Source organism: Littorina saxatilis, linkage group LG2 (genome assembly GCF_037325665.1).
Source record: "Littorina saxatilis isolate snail1 linkage group LG2, US_GU_Lsax_2.0, whole genome shotgun sequence".
Lineage (NCBI taxonomy): Eukaryota > Metazoa > Mollusca > Gastropoda > Littorinimorpha > Littorinidae > Littorina > Littorina saxatilis.
This window is the reverse complement of record NC_090246.1, coordinates 60,135,048-60,151,527: the sequence shown is the minus strand read 5'-3', so window position 1 is coordinate 60,151,527 and position 16,480 is coordinate 60,135,048.

Here is a 16,480-nt window from a genome sequence, read left to right as displayed (position 1 = left end):
ATACAAAACAAGTCGCATGAAGCGAAATTACTAAGTTTAGTCAATCTGTGGAACCCACAGAATAACCAAACTCATCAATTAATGTTAAAACTTCCAAGTTGAAATGCAATCCCATAGTCCGGGCTTGGTCGAAGATTGCTTGACCAAAATGTCCATCAATTTTATCGAACAATGAGGGCGTGACAGTGCCGCCTCAACTTTCACAAAAAGCCGGATATGACGTCATCAAAGACATTTATCGAACAGAGGAAAAAAGATCTGGGGAAATCGTACTTAGGAACTCTCATGTGAAGTTTCACGAAGATCGGTCCATTAGTTATCTCGGAATCGCTCTACACACACACACACACACACCCTCACACACTCACAACCACACACACACGCGCACACACACACACACACACACACACACACACACACACACACACACACACACTTAAACCACCACCCTCGTTAAGATTCCCGGTCTATGTTAAAACATTTTGTCAAAACTTGACTAAATGTAATAAGTGCCACGTCTCTCAGTATCATTCTCGGGAACATGCAGAATCAATTATGTGTCTCTCATTTCCACTAAGACACTCAACTAAAAGATATATATTTATCTTGGGTTGGTTTTTTACTGTTCAACAAATGTTTGCTGTATATATGTAATGCATAATATACATACGTAACACTTAAATTTAGACAGAAACAGTAACAAAAACATGTATTTAAAAGAAAAGAAAAGTTTCTTCGCCTCTCGTCAATTATTCTCCAGAACATGCAGAATTAGTTGTGTATCGTTCATTTAACACAACAGAAATATATGTATTGCATATAATACACAGCTAAAATATATGTTTTGCGTATATAAATACGAAAGGATAACATAAACAAATATATATTAAACAAACAAACAAAGGTTCTACGCCTCTCAGCAATTATTCTCGCTAACATGCAGAATTAGTTGTCTATCGTTCATTTAACGCAACAAAAATATATGAATTGCATATAAACATGTATACGTGACACTTAGATTCTAGACAGAAACGGTAACAAAATAAAACAATTTATATTAAAAAAAAAAGGTTATCTCCGTTCAGCAATAATTATTCTCGCGAACATGCAGAATAAGCTGAGTAGACCTGAGTAGAGCTGTGCTGAGCACGGCCACATTCAGCGCATCACGCATCCCCATCCCGTGCTGAGCCAGATACGTGCACTGATGAGCACTATCACGATAACTGCAGCTCCGCTTGTATGCAGGGATTGCCCCGCTTTATGGGGGGATTTGTCTCCGTATGTATCTGTCTCTCTGACTGTTTGTCCAGCATGCCTGTTGGTCTGTCTCTGTGTTCCCTCCGTCTGTTTGTCTGTTTTTACATTTAGTCAAGTTTTGACTAAATGTTTTAACATAGACGGGGAATCGAGACGAGGGTCGTGATGTATGTGTGTATGTGTGTGTGTATTTATTTCTGACGGTCTGCGTGCCTGTCTCTATGTCTGTTTGTCTACCTATGTGACGTGTGTGTTTGTCCCGCTCTCTGTCGGTCTGCGTGCCTGTCTGACGGTATTTGTAACTGTCGCTCTGGTTTTTTTCTGCCTGTGGCTGTGTGTCTGTTCTTCTATCATCTTGTTGTCTCCAAACCTGTCTGAGGGTCTGTGTGTCTGCATCTCTTTCCATGTGTCTACCTGTGTGTCTGTGTGTTTTTCCCTCTATGTGTTGGTCTGCCTGCCTGTCTGACACAGTCTTTGTGTCTGTCATTCTGACTGTACGTCTGGTCCTGCAGCAGACTCGCCAATCGCGTGTAAACACAGTGGCATTTGTGTCTCCATCATCATCCTTTCTCTATACCCTTGTCAGTTTATCCTGCGAGCCTGGTAGGGTGTATGTCTGGTATTGACATACCAATATTGCGCTGAATGCAATGTGCCTCCCCCAGTTAGTAGTTAGGAGAGGACAGGGGGGGGGGGGGGGGACGATGCATCAGCTAGCCTTTTAAATAAAGCATCTCTTGCAATACTCGCGGGGAAAGGAGGTGGGGAGGGGATGAGGTGAAAGCGCTGACAGAAGCACACTCGGTAATTGAATTTGGTCAACGGCGATGAAAATCTCTCTGAATGATTAAAAAAAAAAGTCATGACATTTGTAAATGGAAAGGGAATAGAAAACGCATACCTGCACATTCGCATGAACGATTTTGCAAACACACGTAAACGCGCGCACACACGCACACACGCGCACACGCACACACACACACACAACGTACACACATACAAACACATACGCACACTCTCTCTCCCTCTCTAGCTCTCGCCCCCTCTCTCTCTCTATCTCTCTCTCGCTCTCTCTACCCCCTCCCCCCCCCCCCCCCCCCGCTTTTTGTGCAACAAGCCCCGGCACACTGTACCACGCAAATACGGTCACTTAGTCAGACGCTGTCGCCTGGCCAGGAAGCGGGGCTCGCTTACCATATCGATCTGGCATCGAGGGGATCAGAAAGATGGAGGGAATGGATGGGGGTGGGGGGGGGGGGGGAGAAGGAGAAAGGGTAAGTGGGGAGGAAGGGGTGGCGAAGAGGGAAAACATAAATTCAGCTGGAGTATGCAGTGCAGGGTGTATGGAATTATAACGGTGGAGAGAAAAGAGGCGGGGGGGAGAGGGGGAGATGGGGAGTCAGACGGAGACAAATATGAACGGGAGGGCGGGGAGTGGAGGGCTGGGGGGGGGGGGGGGGAGCATCGGTATGACCGATATTTGTATTCTACAGGGTCGCATGTTCTGTGTCCAACTAGTACCGGTATGACCGATTCTTGTATCCTACAGAGTCGCTTTAATTTGTATTGTCGGGGTTGCTTGTGTCTCAGTACTTTCAGTGGGACCGATACATGAATATTTTAAGGAAGTATAGCAACTACAACGGTCGGTACCGCCACTTGGAGCTAGGTATCGACACACTATTGGGTGAGTGGTCTTCGCTGTGCCGCCAGGCGACGGAGTCATTGGTATTTGTGCACTACAAGGTAGCTTATTGGTACCGCCACTTGTACTGTAATTTATTGGTGTCGACACTTGTACTGTAATTTATTGGTGTCGACGCTTGTACTGTAATTTATTGGTGTCGACACTTGTACTGTAATTTATTGGTGTCGACACTTGTACTGTAATTTATTGGTGTCGACACTTGTACTGTAATTTATTGGTGTCGACACTTGTACTGTAATTTATTGGTGTCGACACTTGTACTGTAATTTATTGGTGTCGACACTTGTACTGTAATTTATTGGTGTCGACACTTGTACTGTAATTTATTGGTGTCGACACTTGTACTGTAATTTATTGGTGTCGACACTTGTACTGTAATTTATTGGTGTCGACACTTGTACTGTAATTTATTGGTGTCGACACTTGTACTGTAATTTATTGGTGTCGACACTTGTACTGTTATTATTGGTGTCGACACTTGTACTGTAATTTATTGGTGTCGACACTTGTACTGTTATTATTGGTACCGCCACTTGTACTGTAATTTATTGGTGTCGACACTTGTACTGTTATTATTGGTACCGCCACTTGTACTGTAATTTATTGGTGTCGACACTTGTACTGTTATTATTGGTGTCGACACTTGTACTGTTATTATTGGTACCGCCACTTGTACTGTTATTATTGGTGTCGACACTTGTACTGTTATTATTGGTGTCGACACTTGTACTGTTATTATTGGTGTCGACACTTGTACTGTTATCATTGGTACCGCCACTTGTACTGTTATTATTGGTGTCGACACTTGTACTGTAATTTATTGGTGTCGACACTTGTACTGTAATTTATTGGTGTCGACACTTGTACTGTAATTTATTGGTGTCGACACTTGTACTGTAATTTATTGGTGTCGACACTTGTACTGTAATTTATTGGTGTCGACACTTGTACTGTAATTTATTGGTGTCGACACTTGTACTGTAATTTATTGGTGTCGACACTTGTACTGTAATTTATTGGTGTCGACACTTGTACTGTAATTTATTGGTGTCGACACTTGTACTGTAATTTATTGGTGTCGACACTTGTACTGTAATTTATTGGTGTCGACACTTGTACTGTAATTTATTGGTGTCGACACTTGTACTGTTATTATTGGTGTCGACACTTGTACTGTAATTTATTGGTGTCGACACTTGTACTGTTATTATTGGTACCGCCACTTGTACTGTAATTTATTGGTGTCGACACTTGTACTGTTATTATTGGTACCGCCACTTGTACTGTAATTTATTGGTGTCGACACTTGTACTGTTATTATTGGTGTCGACACTTGTACTGTTATTATTGGTACCGCCACTTGTACTGTTATTATTGGTGTCGACACTTGTACTGTTATTATTGGTGTCGACACTTGTACTGTTATTATTGGTGTCGACACTTGTACTGTTATCATTGGTACCGCCACTTGTACTGTTATTATTGGTGTCGACACTTGTACTGTTATTATTGGTGTCGACACTTGTACTGTTATTATTGGTACCGCCACTTGTACTGTTATTATTGGTGTCGACACTTGTACTGTTATTATTGGTGTCGACACTTGTACTGTTATTATTGGTACCGCCACTTGTACTGTTATTATTGGTGTCGACACTTGTACTGTTATTATTGGTGTCGACACTTGTACTGTTATTATTGGTGTCGACACTTGTACTGTTATTATTGGTACCGCCACTTGTACTGTTATTATTGGTGTCGACACTTGTACTGTTATTATTGGTGTCGACACTTGTACTGTTATTATTGGTACCGCCACTTGTACTGTTATTATTGGTGTCGACACTTGTACTGTTATTATTGGTGTCGACACTTGTACTGTTATTATTGGTACCGCCACTTGTACTGTTATTATTGGTGTCGACACTTGTACTGTTATTATTGGTGTCGACACTTGTACTGTTATTTTTGGTACCGCCACTTGTACTGTTATTATTGGTGTCGACACTTGTACTGTTATTATTGGTGTCGACACTTGTACTGTTATTATTGGTACCGCCACTTGTACTGTTATTATTGGTGTCGACACTTGTACTGTTATTATTGGTGTCGACAAACAGTGGAACCCCCTTTTTCAACCCCCTAAAGTCTGAAAAAATTAGGTCCTAAAAAGAGGAAAGTCTTAAAATTGGGGTCAATTTACAGAGGTTATAAACAGAAAATCTGAGAAAACAGAGTCTCAAAAGGGAGGGAGTCTGAAATGAAAGGGGGGGGGGGGAAGGAGGGGGTCTTTAAAGGGGGGTTCCACTGTATCTTCGTGTGGCCTTCGCTGTGTCCACCTAGCGACGTTTTGACTGAAAGGTGTGGACTATAAGGAACCTTGGTACCGCTGTAACGAATTCAGATTACTCCCGATTTCAGATTTCGGAGTCAATATATACCCGAGACTGAAATGTTGGACCGATTCCTGGTCAAATGAACGAAGTACACTTATTTACGGGAGAAAGGCATGTCAATTTCTTGCAAGCGAAAGAAATCGATGGTAACATTTATTAGATTTCACACCAAAATTTGATTTCTTCCAAAACGTGCACCGAGTGGTTACGTCCCTTTAATAATAAGGGAAGGGTTTTAGGATGAAGCAAATTTCTACGTTTTTCCGGTTCATCGACTTTTTTTCTGTGCTGTGCAGACGACTTCCTGTGCAAAATTGTTGGGTACTCCAATCGGTAGTCTATCCAATGCGTTGACCAAACCCCGCTCTCAGGGGCGAAAAGTCGGACAGAAACGAAAACTAAGAAAGTGCATGGGAAATCACTGTCTGTGAAGCTTAACATAACACTCCATTTAGAATTGAACAAGTGAACGAAAATCAAAAACAGATAGACTGCTAACGTTCCAAAAATCTAGTTTTTTACATCTAGTCAAGTTTTGACTAAATGTTTTAACATAGAGGGGGAATCAAGACGAGGGTCGTGGTGTATGTGTGTGTGTGTGTGTGTGTGTGTGTGTGTGTGTGTGTGTGTGTGTGTGTGTGTGTGTGTGTGTGTGTGTCTGTGTGTCTGTGTGTCTGTCTGTGTGTCTGTGTGTGTGTGTCTGTGTGTGTGTGTAGAGCGATTCAGAGTAAACTACTGGGCCGATCTTTATGAAATTTGACATGAGAGTTCATGGGTATGATATCCCCGGATGGTTTTTTTATTTTTTCGATAAATACCTTTGATAACGTCATATCCGGCTTTTTGTAAAAGTTGAGGCGGCACTGTCACACCCTCATTTTTCAATTAAATTGATTGAAATTTTGGCAAAGCAATCTTCGACGAAGGCCGGGGTTTGGTATTGCATTTCAGCTTGGTGGCTTAAAAACTAATGAGTGAGTTTGGTCATTAAAAATCGGAAACTTGTAATTAAAATTATTTTTTTATTAAACGATCCAAAAACAATTTCATCTTATTCTTCGTCATTTTCTGATTCCAAAAACATATACATATGTTATATTTGGATTAAAAACAATCTCTGAAAATTAAAAATATAAAAATTATGATCAAAATTAAATTTCCGAAATCGATTCAAAAACTATTTCACCTTATTCCTTGTCGGTTCCTGATTCCAAAAACATATAGATATGATATGTTTGAATTAAAAACACGCTCAGAAAGTTAAAACGAAGAGAGGTACAGTAAAGCGTGCTATGAAGCACAGCGCAACCGCTGCCGCGCCAAACAGGCTCGTCACTTTCACTGCCTTTTGCACTAGCGGCGGACTACGTTCAGTTTCATTCTGTGAGTTCCACAGCTTGACTAAATGTAGTAATTTCGCCTTACGCGACTTGTTTTATATTCTGAACAAGTGGACGATCAAACACTAATTGTAAGGAATTCCTGGGGTGTAGTGAGATAATTGCAAACCCAAACCCCGATTTGTGTAGCTTATTGGTCGATTTGAGACTGTTTTTCGGCAACGAATATCCTATTAACTCAAAAGCGTAGTATCCACACATCGGTTTTGTCCTTGGATGACGATCTTTGTAACCGAAGCATACAGTGTTGTATCATCACGGTTGCATTATTCTGTGTCTGGTTGTCGTATCTGCTCACCCATGCGACCGGAACATGTAGTACAGCATAAACAAAGCACCTTTCATTGAGTGTGACTGGTATTGTCAAACCTGTCGACTGCCCAACGAACCGACCAAAACAGGTCGCTATAGCTACGGAAATATGAATTTGAAAACAAAATCGTGGGGGATCCTTTCGTGTGGTCATTATAGATAGGAGATCAAGCTAGTTGGTGAGGATGTTTTTGTTTGTGTGTGTGTTTTGTGTGTTTGTGTGTTTTGTTTTCTGTCACTGCTTGCTGTGCCTGCGTGTACTGTTATTCTGCGTGTGTTTGTGTGTGTGTGTTATATAGCTGTGTGTTGTGTTAGGCCAAAAAAGAATAGGTCTGTTTACGGTAACATAGGGTGAAAAAATAGGGTCGGTAGGTCGGCTTTTTTTTCCATTTTTTTCCTTTTTATATTTAGTCAAGTTTTGACTAAATATTTTAACATCGAGGGGGAATCGAAACGAGGGTCGTGGTGTATGTGCGTATGTGTGTGCGTGCGTGCGTGCGTGCGTGTGTGTGTGTGTGTGTGTAGAGCGATTCAGACTAAACTACTGGACCGATCTTTATGAAATTTGACATGAGAGTTCCTGGGTATGAAATCCCCGAACGTTTTTTTCATTTTTTTGATAAATGTCTTTGATGACGTCATATCCGGCTTTTCGTGAAAGTTGAGGCGGCACTGTCACGCCCTCATTTTTCAACCAAATTGGTTCAAATTTTGGTCAAGTAATCTTTTTTTTTTTTATTTATTTTTTTTATTCTCTTTTTGTACATTTTTTTTTTTTACATGTATATGCTGTACATTACAGGACATCACCTAACCGAAAAGACAGAATCATATAACAGAAAAGCACACTTGGACAATTACAACATACATGGGGTGGGAGGATGGAATGGGGAGGGGGGGATGTTCAGTGGTTTGGTGGTCGCATTATCAAAAGGTTTTAAGAACGAAAAAACCTAAGGGTTACATCAAAACGTGCATATACAGGCGCCAATCCTTGTAGAATTTATCTACTGTATTATTCACAACTGCGTTATACTTTTCACAAATAAATCTTTGCTTACAGTTTCTACTAAATGTCTGAAAATGAGGGGTCTTTTTGTTCATTTTGGAAATATATACATGGTGTTTGGCACAGATTAATAACACATCAAAAGCTTTATCGGTGACTACATTGTTCGCCATTCCAAGAAGAACCAGTTCTTTAGAAAGTTTTAAATTGTTGCAATGGGTGCAGTTCGCCTTTAGCCAATTTACAAATTCTATCCAAAAAGTCTGCACTTTATCACACTCCCAAAACATATGTAAAAGGGTTTCTTCATTTCTACCACAAAATGTACACAATGACGTATCCACAATTTTTCGCAAAAATAGAAACCTTTCTGTGGGCAAAATTCTGTACAATAATCGGTACTGGAACCATCTCAGACAAGTGTCTTTTGTTGTTTTAAAAACATGTTGAAAAATAGCCTTCTTATCTAACAAACAGTCTAAAGATTCAGACCATTTTTCGATACATTTTGGGACCGTAGCATGTTCAATCAGTTTTTTGTAAATAAGTTGTGTCTTACCTTTACAAATACATTTCCACACAATGGGCTCTGTCATAATAAAATGTTTATCAAATTCTAAGCCGATTTTTCTCTGATATTTCTTAACAGCCTGGATTACACCTTGATACAATACAAAATCGCCTCGCACATTTGGATATTTGATTTTAAACGCATTATAGGATAAGTATCCATTTTGTCCCAAAATATGACCAATCTGAGCTATTCCATTGTCGATCCAATTTTGAATGTACACTGTCTTTTTATCTCTCCGAATATTAACATTATAATGTAAACATTCTGATACAAAATCGTTAAAGGTTATAGGGTCACATTTTCCATGTAGTTTCTTATAATGTTTAAAAACATTGGTCCAAAACGGGTTTTCCATTCTCTGCATCAAAACATTTGCAAATTCCTCTCCTCTCATATTAATTGTTGTAACAGATGGACATGCTTTCAACAATAATCTTGATATTAATCCAGTAAGGCCATCAACTCTTTTTAACCAAACGATTTTTAGAGATGACAGAAAACTTTTCACGTCAACCATCTTTAATCCTCCATCTTCATAGGGTTGGGTGACCGTACTTCTTTTAATTTTATCTCTTTTTCCATCCCAAAGAAATTTGAAAAAAATATTATTTAACTCCATCATAAACTGTTCGTCTGGATCAGGTAAATTAGTAAACAAATGTGTCAATTTGGAAATAGCCAAGGTTTTTAGGACTGTTATTTTACCAAAAGGTGTCAGGTTCCTTCTGGTCCATGAATTCAGAAGTTTTTGAATTTCCTTTAACTTATTTCTATAGTTAAGAAAAACAACCTCGGATATATTCACCGAAAAAATAACGCCAAGTGCTTTAAAATTATCCGGGTTCCAGGTAAAATTCATATCAGGCAAAAATCTTCTTTTGCTAAACTTTAAAGGTCCTAACCAAACTACAATTGTTTTATCATAGTTCATTCTCAGACCTGACAGTGATGCAAAATGTTGTAACACTTTTATACTTTCGCAAAAAGATTGCTCTGTACCATCAAGAAACAGACTGGTATCATCGGCGAATTGTGACAATACAATATTTTCGCCAAGAATATTCATACCACCAATCTTTTTGTTCTGGCGTACCATAAGAGACAATATTTCAGCACAAATCAAAAATAGATAAGGTGACAGCGGATCCCCTTGCCGGGTGCCTCGACCTACATTAAACCATGCTGAATACCGACCATTGACTGAAACACAGGACTTAATTTTGCAATAAAAAGTAAAAATCCATCGTTTCATGTCATTTCCAAAGTTAAATTTGCTCAAAGATTTTTCAATAAATGACCAGGCAACACTGTCGAAAGCCTTTTCAAAGTCGACCATCAAAAGTAGGCCAGGTATATTATGTTTATTTGAGTAGAACAGGGTATCATATATTAATCTGACGTTTTCACCAATATATCTTCCTTTCAAGAAGCCTTTTTGATCATCATGAATCAGATTTGGCAAAACACGTTTAAACCGTTCTGCAATGCACGTTGATGCAATCTTATAGACCGTATTTAACAGAGTAATTGGTCTCCAATTTTTCAAAAGTGTTTTATTTTTTTCTTCCTTTGGCTCCCTGTCAACACCCGAATCTCCTACAAACTGTCCACTCTGGTCTACAAGTGTCTCAACGACTCTGCTCCCGAGTACCTTCAATCCTCCCTGGACCTGTACACCCAGCCCTCCGACCGTCCCCTTCGTTCTGCTGCTGACCCTCTCCGCCTCCACATCCCTCGCTCGAAACTCGCATCTGCTGGTCAGCGTGCATTTCCCTCCGCGGGCCCCTCCGTCTGGAACTCCCTGCCGCTTGAGCTTCGCCAGAGCCCCTCTCTTGACGCGTTCAAGAGTAGGTTGAAGACTCAGTTCTTCCCGTAGCTGGCTGCGACTTTCATGCTCGACGTGATGTGCTGTGCCCCAAAAGACATTCTTGTGCTGTGCTCTGTGAGATGTGTTTTCTTTGTGCTTAATATTATTTTGTTTGACCTAGCTATTGATGTGTACATTGTTGTTAAACAGTTGTTTGTTTACCAGGGTTTGCTAGTGTGTGATAGGGTTCGTGTCCGTCTGAAGATGTTAGTTTCTTTGTTAGTCCTGTGTTGACAACTCTTCGACAAGCGCTTAGAACTGTACCCACGGAATACGCGCTATATAAGCTTCATATTGATTGATTGATTGATTGAATACATACTATAACGCCCTGTCTCTGAGTCACTGACATTTCTCCTTTCTCAAATCCACAATTTATAGACCGTAACATAAACTTTCCTAAGTCAGAATAGAAAAACTTGAAGAATTCCGCAGTGTACCCGTCTGATCCTGGGCTTTTGTCGTTGTTTAATTTTTTCACAGCTTTGAGTAGCTCACATTGAGTAAGTCTACCTTCCAATTGTTTACTCTCAGCATCTGTTAATACAGGATGAGCCAGGTTTTCATCAATCTCTTGATTTACCAGTTCGGCTTCTCTTGAAGTATATAACTCCTCATAAAAAGTCTGTGCTTCCTTAACAATTAAAGCATTATCATGAATAACTTCACCATCATCTTTCTGCAAAAAACACATGGACTTCTGGACAAACTGTCTTTTCTCCAAATTACAAAAATATTTTGTATTTTTTTCCCCTTCTCCAATCCACTTAGCACGGGATCTAATTATCATACCATCCACTTTTTTCTGCCTTATTTGACTTAACTCCTGTCGTGTTTGCTCTAAAAGTTGAATATTATACTCTGTCAAGTTACTTTCCAAAGTGTATATTTGAGAAAGAAGATCTTTTTCTTTTCTGTTACTTTCCTTTTTTTATATGAGGAATATGAAATGCATCTACCTCTTATTTCCATCAACAACATCTCAAAAAACAACTGATCATCAATCAATAGCTGTAAATCATCATCGTCAATCAAGTCAATATTGTCCACATTATAAACAGGTAAAGCATATTGTATCTTTACATCAACAATAACCTTCTTCACTATATTTACAAATTCCATGTCTGTCAACAGTGAATTATTAAACTTCCAAAAGGGTCTATCACGTTTAACAACATCAGTTCTAAAACTTACTCCAACAATTGAGTGATCAGAATAGTAACCTGGTGTAATATCCGCTTTCACAATCTCAAAACCTAACTGCTCTGACACAAGGAAGTAATCAAGTCTGCTTCGCTGTGAACTATGAAACCGCCTCCATGTATACTGTCTCACATTAGCATGTAAGGCTCTATATATGTCAATGAGATCATACTGCTCCATAAAATCAACAACTTTTCTCCTACTATTGACTTTATAAGATTTGGCCGGGTAGTTTGTATCAACATTGGGGTTTATAACAACATTCCAATCACCTCCGATAATAATTAACTCATTATCCATCTGCACAATTCTCTCAAACAGTTTGTCAAAAAAAGCAGGACAATCAGCATTACTTGGGCCATAAACATTTGCAAGGGTCAGACGTTTTTTTCAAAATCTCAATATCAATCAAAATATACCTTCCATCATCATCTTTGACAATATTATGAATCTTATAATCAAAATTATTTTTAAACAATACAGCAACACCTCTACTTGCAGAATCATTACCAGCAACAATACATTCATAGCCCCACTGTGAGCTAATCCAATTTTCTTGGTGACTTTTCCAGTGCGTTTCTTGTAGCAAGAAAACATTTCCATCCTGCTGTCTTAAAAAGTCAAACACATCTTTCTTTTTCTTGAAGTCTCCAAGTCCATTTACATTAAAGGAACACATTTTTAACTCTTCATGGACTACCATTGTGATCAAACACAAAAACCATTATACTTTTTCATCCAAATAACTATATTGATCAAGCGCAAAAGGTGTATTGTAGGCCATCCTTTTGAGAGAAGGGGACGTGTGGTACAGCAAAGACAGGGTCTCACGTATGCAAACAGGGAGGAGACATGGCAAAAGCATCAACCTGAGTGTCACTGTCACAGTGTAGCTCCTGTAAGCTTGCATTGTACAAAAGGAAGCCCTGACCACATTCAACACAAATACACAAATATGCATGTAAGCAGCCCTGACCACATTCAACACAAATACACAAATATATATGCATGTAAGCAGCCATTTCTCACAAATCGAGCAGAAGAGCACAGCAACAGGTCGAGGCAGTAAAAGTGATAACACTAGGACCAGGAGTTTTTTAACAAAAATTGCAAACATTGGGAGACAGCACACAAAGGCAGTAGTGATACAACCAAACTCTGGACAGTACATCAGCGAGCAAACAGAACCATTACCCATAATCGACACAGGTATGAGAAAAATAGAACCATACATCCAGCATAGTGATGATAATAGACACAGCATAGAAACGCGACCACCAGCTCAACACACTAACAGGGGCACGAAGGGGGGGCAAACAACACGACACGAATGACACGAATACCAAACAACAGAGAGAACAAGCAAAAACGGAACAAAGGTTACAACAAGTAATCTTCGACGAAGCCCGGGGTTCGGTATTGCATTTCAGCTTGGTGGCTTAAAAATTAATTAATGACTTTGGTCATTAAAAATCGGAAAATTGTAAAAAAAAATAAAAATTTATAAAACGATCCAAATTTACGTTTATCTTATTCTCCATCATTTGCTGATTCCAAAAACATATAAATATGTTATATTCGGATTAAAAACAAGCTCTGAAAATTAAATATATAAAAATTATTATCAAAATTAAATTGTCCAAATCAATTTCAAAACACTTTCATCTTATTCCTTGTCGGTTCCTGATTCCAAAAACATATAGATATGATATGTTTGGATTAAAAACACGCTCAGAAAGTTAAAACAAAGAGAGGTACAGAAAAGCGTGCTATCCTTCTTAGCGCAACTACTACCCCGCTCTTCTTGTCAATTTCACTGCCTTTGCCATGAGCGGTGGACTGACGATGCTACGAGTATAGGCCCATTGCAGAAACTCAAGTTAACAACAGCATTTCTACTCGGCGCGCGCGGTATGAGAATCACGGGTCGTAACTCTCTGGAATTGGTCATCCGCCGCCATGTTGGATGCCTTGCACGATCTCTGACAGTGCTTGAGCGTTGGGTGGCGACTCGACAAAAGTGAAAATGACACGTTGTGTGGCCAAAAACTGCAGTCAGCAGGCACACTTTAGGATCCCTAAAGTTGTTTACCATCAGAGTGACAACTGGAAGGAAGTTACTGAGCGGAGAAGACGATTATAACTGGTTATTTTTTGCTGTGTGCAGTGCGCTAATCAACAATTGTCCATCGGTTGTGCCTTTAGAGTGAACACTGTGATAGGATGCTTTGAAAATTATACTTTGCAGTAGTTACCTGAGCTGCATTGTACCTCATTTGCCTGTCTTGAGAGCTGTATCTTGTGAATTTTGGTGCACTGTCTGCATGGTAATTTGAGATAAAGAATAAATAAATGAATATAATAATGTATTCTTGCTTTACTTTTTATGTTGTGCTGTTGTGTTAAAAAGGCAGATCCCCTTTGGACTCATGCATGCACAGTTTTCTTCATTTTGTCTGCATACACAGTGAAATACGCAAAAAGAACAAGAGTGCAATGAAGAAAACTAACAAAGACGGCATCCAATATGGCGGCGCGAAGAGAGTATGAGCGGAGTTGTGCCCCTTAGGGCTAAAGCTAGCCGATCCATTTGATAACGTCACGCCGAGTAAGAAGAATGAATTGGACCTATACGGTCTTGCTGAAAAATGGCAGCTACTTGACTAAATATTGTATTTTCGCCTTACGCGACTTGTTTTTTTTCTCCCCTCTCTATGATGTTTCACAGTTCATTTCTTCTCATCAATCCCTGTTTTTGCCCAACATAACTATAAACAGTACTTTGAGCTTACCTCCCTTCTGTCGTCTGCTGTTTGAGCGCAAACAGCTCTATTTTGGATGCGTTTTTATATTTAGTCAAGTTTTGACTAAATATTTTAACATCGAGGGGGAATCGAAACGAGGGTCGTGGTGTTTGTGCGTGTGTGCGTGCGTGTGTGCGTGTGTGTGTGTGTGTGTGTGTGTGTGTAGAGCGATTCAGACTAAACTACTGGACCGATCTTTATGAAATTTGACATGAGAGTTCCTGGGTATGAAATCCCCGAACGTTTTTTTCATTTTTTTGATAAATGTCTTTGATGACGTCATATCCGGCTTTTCGTGAAAGTTGAGGCGGCACTGTCACGCCCTCATTTTTCAACCAAATTGGTTCAAATTTTGGTCAAGTAATCTTCGACAAAGCCCGGACTTCGGTATTGCATTTCAGCTTGGTGGCTTAAAAATTAATTAATGACTTTGGTCATTAAAAATCTGAAAATTGTAAAAAAAAATAAAAATTTATAAAACGATCCAAATTTACGTTTATCTTATTTTCCAGCATTTGCTGATTCCAAAAACATATAAATATGTTATATTTGGATTAAAAACAAGCTCTGAAAATTAAATATATAAAAATTATTATCAAATTTTTTTTTCTAAATCAATTTAAAAACACTTTCATCTTATTCCTTGTCGGTTCCTGATTCCAAAAATATATAGATATGATATGTTTGGATTAAAAACACGCTCAGAAAGTTAAAACGAAGAGAGGTACAGAAAAGCGTGCTATCCTTCTCAGCGCAACGAATACCCCGCTCTTCTTGTCAATTCCACGTGCACTGCCTTTGCCACGGGCGGTGGAGTGACGATGCTACGAGTATACGGTCTTGCTGCGTTGCGTTGCGTTCAGTTTCATTCTGTGAGTTCGACAGCTACTTGACTAAATATTGTATTTTCGCCTTACGCGACTTGTTTTTGGTTTTTTTCAGACGATCCAAAAAAAAGATTAGGGTCGGGCCTAAAAACTAGGGTCGGTCGGGTTACCGTAAACAGACCTTTTTTTTGTTGTTTTGCCTTAGCTTAAACGCCCTATGGGCATAAAGCTGAATAAAACCTTGTTAACTAGAGGAGGTCGCCGGGGTGGGTTCGGCTGAAGTTGCAGTGCACTATCAACACAGTTGCTTCCTGTCTAACACGTTTGTAATGATGCGTTCAATATTTCGTTGTGAAATAGTATCGACTGACACTGACTGTGCCTGTTTGCTGATGTCGCCGGTATTTGTAATACGTCAGCAGTGGCTTTCTCCGTACTTGGTCATTGGTAACGCTGTTTGTAAAAGATACCCACGCTAGTATTTGGAAGCATGAAAGGGGCTGTTGGTTGAAAAACGGTAAGGGGATGTTGCAATGTCTTCATAAGGATTATATTATTGAGGTTCATTTTAGAGGGTGTTTTCTTCAGGCGATATTTATAATATAATAATTATTAGCATCGACACAATGGTGGTTTTCATTTCTAGAGACATCAGGTCGATAGTTTCACTGTCTATTAACAGACACATACGAAAGTAAAGTATATGAAATACATGAAAGCAACTGTACTTCAAACAAGGAAAGGCAGGTGTTGCAACCTCCGCCTTAAGATTAAACTACAGCAGTCTTTTTTTTTAGGCAATATGTATAAGATATTAGCATTGACGCAATGGTTTTCTCTATTCTTTGTCGTTAGTAGTACTGTTTGACATTGACACAAAAAAATGTTATAAACTCATTAAACTAGATGATTGCATAAAACGGACTGTTGGTTGAAAAAGGTAAGGTAGATGTTGCAGTTTTCTTCTAAACAATAAATGACTGTATTTAAGTTTGGAGTCTTTTTTTTCAGTTGACATGTATAAAACATCAACTTCAACACGATGCCAATGGCTCTCTGCATACCTGGTCGGTAGTTGTACCGTATATATATGCAACATATACTCATAAAAGTAGATGAA